Source organism: Micromys minutus (assembly GCF_963924665.1).
Source record: "Micromys minutus genome assembly, chromosome: 30".
Taxonomy (NCBI): domain Eukaryota; kingdom Metazoa; phylum Chordata; class Mammalia; order Rodentia; family Muridae; genus Micromys; species Micromys minutus.
The window spans coordinates 19,931,011-19,943,668 of record NC_137965.1 but is presented as its reverse complement, the minus strand read 5'-3'; positions in this window follow the sequence as shown (position 1 = coordinate 19,943,668).

The following is a 12,658-nucleotide window of genomic DNA, read 5'->3' as shown; positions in this document are numbered from 1 at the left end:
GATAACTTCAGCTTGTGTCAAGTTGACATAAAACTAGCCAGCATACCTGGGTCAGAGCGGGTGGTGAGGCGGATTGGATAGATAGGAAACAGATTTGATGGAGAATGACAGCTAATTAGATGTTTGGCAGAGGCAAAAGGAGAATTTAAAGCAAGCATCCCCAGTGAGAGTGATTTCATAAGCATCTGTCAAAAGACAAACCAGAAGTGAACCCAAACATTTATAGCCAAGAGACACTCAGTAGGGGGCGCTATTCATACCCTCTCTACCTGACCTATCCTTATCAGCTCTCCTATCTCAAAGCACAATATTGTAACATCTGTCCAAGAAAGAACGTGAGCATGCCAAAAGATCTGAATGCATTCAAAGAACTCCTAGAGAGCAAGAAAAAAGGCTTTTTAGAAGCAATTTCATCCAAATGGTTAAAAAGAAAATAGGCTTAAAATTGTAGAGAAGGATCGCTTTTAATTCACTTTTGGAGTTTTGGTGTTTTCTCAAATTTTGGTAATGCACATACTTTAAATATATATATAAATATATACATATATATTAAATATATATATATTGGCTCCTAGGATGTCAGGTGGTGGTACAATTGGAGGTGTCAGGTGGTGGTACAATTGGAGGCAGGGTTCTGTCTTAAGGAGAAAGAGAAGGACTGAAAGGAAGAAAAGGAAGAGAAAGAGGAGAAGAAAAGAGGAAGAGAAGAGAGGCGGGGAGAAAAGAGAGGAGGAAGATGGAAGAGAGGGGGAGGGAGAAGAAGAGAAAGAAGAAAAAACAAGAAAAGGGAAGAGAAGGAGAAGAAGGAGGAGGAGGAGGAGGAGGAGGAGGAGAAAGAGAAGGAGAAGAAAACATTGTCAGACCAGGAATCAAGCTTCCAGCGTTAAGCCTTTAGGGCATATTCCCAAATCATGTCCAACCCATCAGCATTTTCTTAAATTTTCAGAAACATCAACTTGTGCATACATTTTACTTATTGCTATATGTGGCGTAAGCTTTCTTTTATTTTTGACAGAGTCCGTGAGAACTTGTCTGTTCTGCTATCCTGATTGCACACGTTGACGTGCGAGTGCCCTTCTTTATCATTCCAGTCTCTCCCAGCCATGTGATTCTACCCATTTTCAATGTGACTTTATTCCTTGTGGCTTTTCTGTCTTTACTCATTAATCTCAGCAGGGTTCCATCTGGTTCGTAGCCTTCTCCAGATTCAACTTTGCTGTGTATCTTCTCCCTTTCTGTTCTTGTTGTAGAGTTCATTCCATTTCTAGCCCATGCCACCACATGCGTGGATCCTCCTATTTCGTTAATCCATGTGCAGGAAATCACGACACACTTAAAATGAAAGGAAGAGATTGGGCTTTGGCTCAATGCCTGCCATTTACAAAAATGCCCTTTTGTTACATGTCACCTGTTTCCAGACATCCGAAGCTCCACTTCTGAATGACACGTGTTATAGGTCCCATGCCACTGTGTTTGTGTGCAATTCTGAGTCCTTCTCCCCCATACTTGGCTCAGAAACAAGAGCAAATATTTACCATCACATTTTGTGGAAGGAAAATCTACTTTTCCTTAACAGAGAACAGTGTGACTGGTAACCAAAGACCTTCCAAGTTCTTACCAGATGGCAGCATATAAACCATGGTAACTTAAATGTCTATCTGGAAAAAGAAAGTCTAGGGTTCTTTGCTTGTTGAAAACTCTGATTGTTGAGCTGTGTTGGGGAAGAGTTGACTCAGTAGTCCAGTAATCATCCAAAAGTGGAAAGCAAGTAAATTAAATGAACTGTGTATTTTCATCCATTCAAACCCAGTGAAGGTGAAGACTGGGGTGTGACTGTGTAACACGCATCTTCCTTGCCTTCCTCTGGAGAAACAGAAGTTCCCATTTTATTTTTTAAGAAAGAAAAGGTTGTGGCCTGCTCATGCTGCAACCCAACCACATCTGTGATGGTGACAAAGATGGCAGAATTCCACTAGACCCGAAATGGCTATTTTTTTAAAAGCAAGCCATTACCAGCAGTGTCTAACTGACCACTGTTGGTTGTGCACACTATGAAACCCCCTAACTGCTGGTTCTGGGATGGGCGCTGGAGTAAGGTGTGCTTGCCTTAATAGTTTGCTGTGCTGGGGAACAGTCTGACTGTAGCGTGAGCTTCCAGCAGAATAGGTGTCTGCTCCATTGTGTGAAGGTTCACCAGACTATCTTCCCAGGTATTTCCCTACAATCTCCTTCACTCTTCCAAGAAAAGACCCCAGCATTCAATTGTGTGGGAAGACCCTTATATGGTGGCTTGATTTAGACTGATGTTTACCATCTGGTATTCTAGCTCCTCTTCTACAGAAAGCATGGCTTAGAAATGAAAGAGTGCTGTAAGAAAATACATGGGCTGGGGAGATGTTCCATCAGTAAAGCACTTACAATACAAGCATGAATGCAGAACTGTAGTTCCATGGAAGGCCAGGCATGGGGGCCAGGCATGGGGGTGTGCACCTCTCTACTCAAATCCTTCTTAAAATAAAGATTTCCCCATCGTAGCCACAGGAGAATCACTGTTCTGTGTGATGTTGATCTCAAGAGTGATAAACTTAAGGACAAAGGGCTACTCCAAAGACCCCTTCAGACTTGACTCCAGGGAACTCTGGCAGCTTCCTCCAGGGGACTGGTTCCAGCATCCCAGAATGGGGAGCTGCTACAGCCAAGTGGCCCCAATTCAATAAGGCTCAATAAATGATCAAGCAAGGGTTTTAAATCTAGTAGGTCCTTGCGCTGTGTTCATATATAAGTAGAAACTAATGGAAGTCTGTAGAAAGGGGGGGAGAGGATATAATAGTCCTAAATTCAATTACTCTGAGTTTCCCCCTTGAAATTCATTGCTGGGACTAGGGAGATGGCTCAGCCATTAAGAGCACTGACTATTCACTCTTCCAGAGGTCCTGAGTTCAATTCCCAGCAACCACATGGTGGCTCACAGCCATCTGTAATGAAATCCAATGACCTCTTCTGGTGTGTCTGAAGTCAACGACAGTACTCATAGACATAAAAATAAATAAATCTTTTTTAAAAGCACTTGTTGCATTAAAAAAAAAAGAAATTCATTTCTGAGACAACAAGGCAGGAGTGGCTTAGGTGTGTGGACACTTGAGAGAGTTTCCCCATTTACTTCCGGACTTCTGCTGGATACCTCAGATGGTCCTTCAGAGCACAGTACACAGTTACACAAGAGCTCCTTGGATACGGTGAGTTTTCTTATGCAGGCATGTGCAATGTGTGCCGTCCTCCACAACCACCTCTCTCTCTCTCTCTCTCTCTCTCTCTCTCTCTCTCTCTCTCTCTCTCTCTCTCTCTCTCTCACACACACACACACACACACACACACACACACACAGAGGGAATGACCCCAGTCTTTTGAAACCTCGAAGCCAGCCCCCAGGGACCTGCCTTTTCCAACAAGACCACATCTAATCATGCCAAAACCGTTCCACTCGTGAACTCCAAGCATCAAACACATGAGCCTACGGGGGTCGTTTTATTCAGACATCACAGTACGGAAAACCTTTTACACAGGACTATTGACTCCAACTATCATGCTATCTTCAATTTGTTTAAGTTGCTCATTAGTCTTTTGTTTTTATTTTATTATTCTTTAATCTTTTTGTAGTCCATATTTTATCCCCCCACCCCAGTCCATCCTCCAACAGTTCCTCATCCCATGCCTCCTCCCCTCTCTCCAAGAGGATGTTCCCACCCACCCACCCCCACCAGTCCTCCCCACTTCCTGGGCCTCAAGTCTTTTGAGAGTTAGGTGTGTCTTCTCTGACTGAACCCAGATCCAGCAGTCCTTTGCTGTGTATGTGTTAGGGGCCTCATATTAGCTGGTGTATACTTCCTGGTCAGTGTCTGAGAGATATTGGGGGTACAGGTTAGTTGAGACTGCTGGTCTTCCTATAGGGTCACCCTCCTTTTCAGCTTCTTCCAGCTATTCCCTAATTCAACCACAGGGGTCCCTGGCTTCTGCCCATTGGTTGGGTGTAAATATCTGCATCTGACTCTTTCAGCTGCTTGTTGAGCCTTTTGGAAGTTAGTCAATGCTAGGCCTCTGGTTGTAAGCACACCATGGCCTCAGTAATAGTGTCAGGTCTTGGGTCCTCTCCTTGAGCTGGATCCCAATTTGGGCCTATCACTGGACCTCCTTTTCTTCGGGCTCTTCTCCATTTTTGTCCCTGCAGTTCTTTCAGACAGGAACAATTCTTCTTGAAATTTTGTGACGTTTTTCTAGTTGGTTGAATTGCAGCCGCCTATGTAGCAGAGGATGGCATTGTCTGTGGTCGAAATCCTTGTTGGTGCAACAGGCCAGGGTGCCATGGAGTTCACCCCTTTCAAAGGAGCTCAGTGGTCAGTTTCTCTAACTTCTTCATTTGCTGCTTCTGCTCAGTGATGGAGGAAGGTTGGGATGACGCCTTCCCAGCAGACCCTGTGGTGACATACAAGTGAGCATGTAGGGTTAACGGCCCAGGGCCAGGAGAGATCACGCTGAGGCCTGGGGAGAAGGGAATGCTAGAGAAGCTTTGAATCCCTGAAAGAGGGAAGGCTATCTTTAAGCTCCACCTCTCAGCTACATTCCTGTCATTTCTCGGGCCTTACTCGCGTCCGACTCCTGATTCTGGTTTCCCTCAATATTTGATCTATTCTTTGTCATCTTTGTGGTTTTTCCAGAGTTTCTTTTCCTATAAATGTACAACCAAAGATTCTTATTTTGCCATGACTACATCACCTTCACATTTGTCAGAGGAAGCACTTTGCAATTTTGCTACCATTTGCTTCTCTGCAGGGGTCAGGAGCAACACTCTTTCTGAAGGAGTCGTTTTTTTATGTTTGATTCTCTTTTCTCTGCTCATTTCTTCCTTGAAGATTCCAAATCTACAAAGTGTCTGTTGAGCAGAAAGACCACCACCATAGTGTGGTGATGGCACAGACTATGTGGGTCACTCTTCCAGGGCATAGACCTCTAGAGAAGACAAAAGTTTAGCTCTGCCAATGTTTTCTCTTTGCTGTGGGTCTTGAGGCCCCTGGCAGATGAGTTTTCATGTCTTGCGTGGGTCATTCTGCTCCTTGATTCCTTCACAGTGATGGATATGTTTTGGCACTGAGGATGAGCTACAGGCTCCAACCCACTCCTTTTTCCTGACCGAATGCAGAGCCTAGATCTTCTCTTCATGTGATCTACATACCCCTCAGATTCCACTCTGGGACTGGAGAGTCAAGCTTCTGGGTGTTTTCAGTGTGTGAGCCTCCATTCCCGTAGCAGGCAGACAAGCAGAATAATCTGCCCCCTACCTTGAGATAATTTTTAGAGTTTTTGGGCCACTAAAACCTAACAAATGAAGGTTAAGGATACAGAAGCTGTGACTTGGTGAAAATGGAAACTTATCCATAGCTCAATTAGGATTAAGCATCAGTACATCTCACTGAAAAACTAGTGGGTATCATACTAGGACACAGGTATCTTCTTGAATAGGCTGAGAGCTCAAAAGATCCCTAAGGGAAGACATTCAGACAAACTGACTTTGTTTATTGACTCAGAAGGAAAACAAACAAACAAATTCCGTACTCATTCAGAAGACATGACATTAACATATTGTATTGTCTATTCAAAAAAAATATAGAAACAATTAGACAATTACTCTAAGGCAGGGCATGTGGCAGGTGGAATCCACTCACATCTCACATCTCACAGCTGCCAGCAAATTCAGCCCCTGGAGGATCTGATGCCCCCTTCTGGCCTCCACAGACACTCACACTTGGCATATGCTCATACACAGATATATATGCAATATGAAATCAATCTAAGACATATTTCTTTGGACAAAATATTCTCTCCTTTTGGCCTTTACTCAAGAAGAAATAGGTGTAGAGGAAGAGGCAAGGAACTAGTGCTGCAAGCCCACCATGATAATTAATTCTGTAAAAGCTTAAAGTTGTGGGCAAGAGTATTTTTTATTGTTTTTTCTTGAGAGAGCTCCATTCAGTATTCTTAAATAAGTCACTGATCCGTTGATTTCACCGGCCGGGCTAATCTCTGTCATTACCAAGGTTCCATGTACTCTGGCCTGCCATTTGCTGCAGTCTCTGTGCCCACTATCACTGTGACTCCAACATGGGCTTTGGTCGAAAACTAGGCTACTTCAGTTGTATTTGTAGCAGGAGCCACATCACTGTCGTCCGAGCAAAGACATCAGAAGAACACAGTTTCAAAGTCTCTCATGGGTCTCACAAAAGCTTGTGGGAAGGGCTTAGCTCCTCATCCAGAGAGGGCAGGCTTTAGCCTGGAGCCCACTGAGCAAGGGGAAGCCTGACACAGATACCATGGCTGTGTCTTCAACTTTGAACAAAAGCATCTGGTCCACAATAACCAAACTGTAAGAGAAAGAATTGCCTAGTATCTCCTAACTTCTTATGATGGGAGGCCCAAGCTCTCAAATCTTCAAGTGGTGCTTCTCTGCACCTTTGGTTGTGTTGGCAGCCACTCCATCTTCTTATTGCTTCCTTTTCCTTCTTCTCAGCCTCAGGGTTGGACAGGTTTTACCTTCTCATTAACCTTTGTGGCTAAGTGTGATCAGTACATAGGTGTCAGAAGATCATTTCTATTCGCTTAAACAAAAACAGTATGTCAGCTTGAAAGCTATCCCAGTCAATACAACACAAGCCTTGAAAGTAAGAGGACCTCAGTTCAATCCCCAGAACCCACATGAAGAGCTGACAAGGTAGCACATGCTTGTAGTCTCAGTGCTGAGGATGTGAAAACAGCCAGATCCCTGGGGCTCACAGGCAAGTCAGCCCAGCCTGACGGGCAAACTCCAGATCAGTGAGAGACTGGAAAAATAAGGCAAGGTCCAGGAAGATGCCGCAGCAGATAAAGTGCTTGATCAACAAACAAAAAGACAGGATTCTGGATGCCCAGAACCCATGGAAATTTTAGTCTGTGTGCTAGCTTACCTGTGATTGCAGCCTTGGAGGGCAGACACAGGGAAAGAGCAAACTGGCTGTTGAAACAACTCTGAGTTTAACTGAGAGACTGTGATGATTTGCATATGCTCATCCCAGGGAGTGGCACTATTAAAAGGTGTGGCCTTGTTGAAGGAAGTGTGTCACTGTGCAGGTGGGCTTGGAGACTCTCATCATAGCTGCCTGAGGTTGCCCAGTCTGTTTCTGGCTTCCTTCAGATGAAGATGTAGAGCTCTCAGCTTCTCTTGCACCATGCCTGCCTGGATGCTGCCATGCTCCTGCCTTGATGATAATGGACTGAACCTCTGAACCTGTAAGCCAGCCCCAACTAAATGTTGTCCTTTATAAAACTTGCCTTGGTCATGGTATCTGTTCGCAAAAAGAAAACACTAAGGAAAAAAGTTGGTAACAGGAGTGGGGTATCGTGATAGGCCAGACCATGCTTTTGTTTTGAAGAATGTGAATTTGGCGACTTTGGATTTGAAAAGCAGTGGAAGGCTTTAATTGGGGCTTAACTGGCTATCCTAGTAGGAATATGGAAGACTTTGTTGCTGAGTATAATTTGAACTGTACAGACCTGGCCCAAGATGTTTCAGTGGAGAAGAATTTCAGAATGTGGCTTAGAGAGAGTTTGAAGGTATTTTGGTGAAGAACGTGGCTGCTTTTTGCCCTTATCTCAAGAGTCTAAGGCAATGAGACTTATATTAAATACATTGAAAAGGAAGTCTCCAACAATCCCAGCAGAGACTTTTTCTCTGGTTAAGTCTCATGGTGAATATTTTGAACAAGCATAGCAAAGCTTAGTAAGCAAAATAGAAAATATATGGTTTGGGTATTAAAGGGGAACTAGGAAGTGAAATGGAGCTGAATCCTGGGTTAAAGGATATTGAATTAAATTATGAAAGTAATGACCTTGTGGCAAGATTTTACCGAGCTAAATTTAGGTCTAGACATGGTTGTACAATCCTTTAATACCAGGAAGCAAAGACAAGCAGACCTCTGAGTTCACGGCCAGCCTAGAACAGAGCAAGTTCTGTAGGTTGATGTCAAAGCAATATATGATTGGACAGTAGGGGGGGAGACAAAGCTCTGTTAAGTCAGAAGAGAAGGAGAAAGCAGGAGATTTAAGATGGAGGTGGCAGTGGAGGATGGTTCGGATCAAAGTGAATTAGATCAGTTTTATCTTTTTGAGGTGGGTGATTTATATCTTTATTAATTGGCAGTGAATTTATTGAGTGTATTATGGATTGAGAATTTAACATATAAACTTGTTTGATAAGTTACTGATTGTCGAGTCATGTTTTTATTGGGCTGTGGAGGACAGTGTGTGAAAGCAATGGCTGAGAGGCAGCTGAAGCGTGCATTTCCAGTTCTGTACCCTCAAGAGGTGAGGGCAAGCAGGGCCCATGGAATGAGATGTGTGGGTACCAGGCTTGGTAACTAACTGCATAGAGGACAGTGTGAGACTAGGTGTCTAGCTACACACTGGAGTGGCCCCCAGAGTGAGAGATCCCTCGGAGTCTCAGTCTGCCTGACAGATAGCAACAAAATCATTTTTACTTTTACTGCAACAAGTTATAAGAGGAAAAACTTAAACCCAAGTGTGCTGGACCACACCTTTAATCCCAGTGCTTAGGACACAGGCATGCAGATCTCTGAGTTCAAAGTCAGTCTACAGAGCAAAGTCCAGGACAGCCGAGTTTAGGCATTGAAGGAGTTGGAAAGCAGGAAGAGACAATGTACTAGAGTAAGGAACAGCATGTTCCAGACCCAGAAGTAGCAGAACATATCAGCTTTGGCCACATGACTCTGGCTTTAGAATCTAGAACAGAAGGGACTACTGAGATAATTGATTCTGATTAGCTGGAGCTAAGAAATTTGTGGTGATTAAGCGAGACCAGCATCACTGAGGTGAAATCTTCTGGGAAGTGTTTTTTGAGAGCACAAAGAAGCTGTGTTCCAGAGATAGTCAAGGTTGTACCTCCTGCAGCAGCTGCACTTGGTAGTGTGTAAGAGTCACCCAGGTGGGACTGGTTTTGAAGGCATGAAGGCATTGTGAAGAGCAGCTGAGGCTTGGCACTGTGAGAGGCCATGAAAGGCCATTGGTGAAGGTGCAGCCTCAGTTGCAATCAATGCCCCAGGACTGAAGGGGTCATGCAAAGGAGCTGAGGCTTGGTGTCATGAGGAGAGCCTGTGAGAGGTTTTGGTGAAGCCTGGTTGCAATGGAAGACCCTAGAATATTGGAGATGCCAGTGCCATGGGATAATCACCAAGAACAACAGCAGCTGTGTAGTAGATCAACCTGAGCTTCAAGTGCTACCGAGGACAGAGCTGGAGAAGTGACACTAACCCTTTGGAGGAGCCCAGAAGATCATGTGTGGATCAGAGACATTGAAACAAGAAGTTATAACATTGAAGTTGCCTTGGAGACCCCAAGATGCTTGAGATGACAGAGCTGTGGCCTCTCTCTGCTGAGGGAAGCTGCTAACAGGGAATGGAACAAGCCCAGAAGAAAGAAGTGTGTTGCAGTCAACAAAGAAGAAAAAGGAGTTGAAGATATGAAGACCACTTTGACATCAGACATGGAGATGCAGAATTTGGAGTTTGCCCAGCTGGTTTCCTGTCTTTAGGAATTACAGTTAAGTGATTGGATGAATCTCAAAAGAGGCCTTAAACTTTGGACTTTTAATACTATTGAGACTGCTATAAACTATAGGGACATTTGAAGTTGTACTAAATGTATTTTTGAATTATGCTATGCTTAGATATGACCTCCACACACTCATGTTTGAACAAATCTATGGGGGCCAGGAAGTGAAATGTGATGGTTTTCATATGTTTATCCCAGGGAGTGTCACTATTAGAAGATGTGGCCTTGTTGCAAAAAGTGTGCCACTGTGGGGGTGAGCTGGGAGACCCTCATCCTACCTCCCTGAGGATGCCCAGTCTGTTTCTGGTTTCCTTCAGATGAAGATGTAAAACTCTCAGCTCCTCCTGCACCATGCCTGCCTGGATACTTTCATGCTCCCACCTTGATGATAATGGACTGAACCTCTGAACCTGTAAGACAGTCCCAATTAAATGTTGTTCTTATAAGAATTGCCTTGGTCATGGTGTCTGTTCACAGCAGTAAACCCCTAAGGCAGAAAGGAATACTGGGCACTCTGTGTCGTGCAGTTCAGGCTCACCTGCCTAGGGAAAAGCACAACCAGAATTAAAAACGGGTCTTCACACTCAGAGTGATCAAAAAAAAAAAAAAAAAAAAAAAAAACCCTCGCAGGCATGCCCTGAAGCCCACTTCTAAAAGATCCCAAATTCTGTAGGGTTGATAGTTAACACTAACTGTCACACTATGTGACAGCACTATGATTTATGAAGCAGTGGACAAGTATGGATTGCCACGTATGGTGGTGGTCTGGCCCTGGAGTCCTCTGCCTTCCGGGACCTCAGCCTATAGACCGAGCACTTTATATTCTCAATTCCCAAATTATCTGTTTCAATCCAGTTTGAAATTCTGAATTTTTTCACCTTGGTCCTTAGGTCACTGAAGCTCTGGGCAGCCAACACGTTTTAGTATAAAATGATCAAGCCACAGATGTTTCTATTTTCAGCATTCATTAGTTGCCCCTCCCTTCATCCGTGTGCTCATCATAGATGCTCACTAGCTGAGCTGTTAATCTTCCCAGCACAAGGTGCGTGTTGGTTGTGTTGAATAGACAGAACAGTTTATAAACTTTATAGAAACTCATGGGTGCCTTTTCTTTTGGCGCAAATTTTATTATTTGTTCTCTGTAAGTGCTGTGGCTCTTTTTATAGACCCAAACTTATTCCAAGTGACCATAATTACTGTCTTTGGGATGTTGAAATCGTCTCTGCTTGGCCATCTGGATCCCTCCTTATTTAGGCATCTTTGTCTTTCTAACATTGCTCTGGACATCTCTGAGGCCTTGCTCTTTGGCAAAAACACTTGCCTGCCTTCATGACCTTTGCCTTTGTGCATGTGTATGTGTATATGTGTATGTGTGTGTATGTGTGTCCTTAAGACTAGTCGTAGTACCCCTTTTGAAAATCCTGTTTTAGCAAATTATGGTTTACTCTGTGGTATTGGGTTCTTGTGTGAAAACATATTTCTTCATAACTGCTGACTTTCTTTTTACCCTTGCAATTCTCTCAGATGAAAAGACCTTTTTTTTTATTAAGTTTTCTTGCTTCCCTCCCACCAAACAACATCCTAAATTACAATATCATCGAAAGCTTTATAAATCTTCAATTTTTTTTCCTTTTAGAAAAATAGTATCAGACAGAAACTTTTTCAAATTTGGGGTGAGAGGGAGATCAGGTGTGGGGGGAGGGCCTGGGAGAGAAAACCAGGAGAATGAATGGAAATCAGCTAGGGCGTGAGGGAGTATCTCTAGGATCTGCCAGACACCTGGGATGAGGGAGGCTATGGGGGAGTCTATGGGGGAGACTATAAATGAGGTTCCTAGAAGTTGGGGATGTGGAGCTTGAAGTTGCCACCTCCTGAGCCACACGGAACTCCCAGTGGAGGGATAAGGACAACCCGCCCACAAAACCTTCCCCCTAAAATGTGTCCTGCCTACAAAAAGTTCAGGGACAAAGATGATGCAGAAACTGAGAGAATGACCAACCAATGACCAGGCCAACTTAAGTCTCATCCTATGGGCAAGAACCAGTCCCTGACACTATTAATGGTACTCTGTCATGCTTGCAGACAGGAGCCTAGCATAACTGTCTGAGAGGCTCCACCCAGCAGCTGACTAAAACAGACGCAGAGACCCACCGCCACACATTAGATGGAGCTTGAAGAGTCCTGTAGAAAGAGTTGGGGACACAGAGGAGCTAGAAACTCTATAGGAAGACTAACAGAGTCAAGTAACCCGGACCCTTAGGGTCTCCCAGAGACTGAACCACCAACCAAAGAGCATGCAGGGGCTGGACCTGACCCTACCCAACATATACATAACAAATGAGCAGCTTGGTCTTCATGCAGGTCCCCCAACAACTAGAGTGTGGGGGTCCCTGACTCTGTTGCCAGCTTGTGGATCCTGTTCTCCTAACTGGACTTCCTTGTTTGACTTCAGTGGACAAGGATATGCTCAGTCCTGCAGTGACTTGGTGTGTCAGGTTACCCAGGGGAAGCCTCCCCCTTCTCAGAAAAAGAAGGAAGGGCCAAGAGAGGGAATGCATAAAGGGGACCTGTGAGGGGAGCTAAGATCAGGATGTAAAGTAAATTAATTAATTAATTAATTGAAAATTAATAAATAAAGGTTATGTATATAATGTTTTGCCTGCATGTGTGTATGTGTATCATGTATACGCCTAGTGCCTGCAGGGGCCAGAACAAGATGTCATGTCCCCTAAAACTGGAGTCATGGATAGCTGTAAGCTACAATGCAGGTGCTGGGAACTGAACCCAAGTCTTCTGTCCTCTGCAAGAGCAACAAGGGTCTTTAAACTATGGAGCCATCTCTCCAGTCCCACAGTCAGAGGTTTTAAGATGGCCACTCGTGGGCGGAGAATGTAGTTCAACTGCTAGAATGCGTGTCTGGTGTGCAGGAAGCTCTGGGTTTCAGCCCCACTCTCATATAAAACCAAGCATGGTGGTGCAGGCTTGCAATCCCAGCAGATGGGAGAT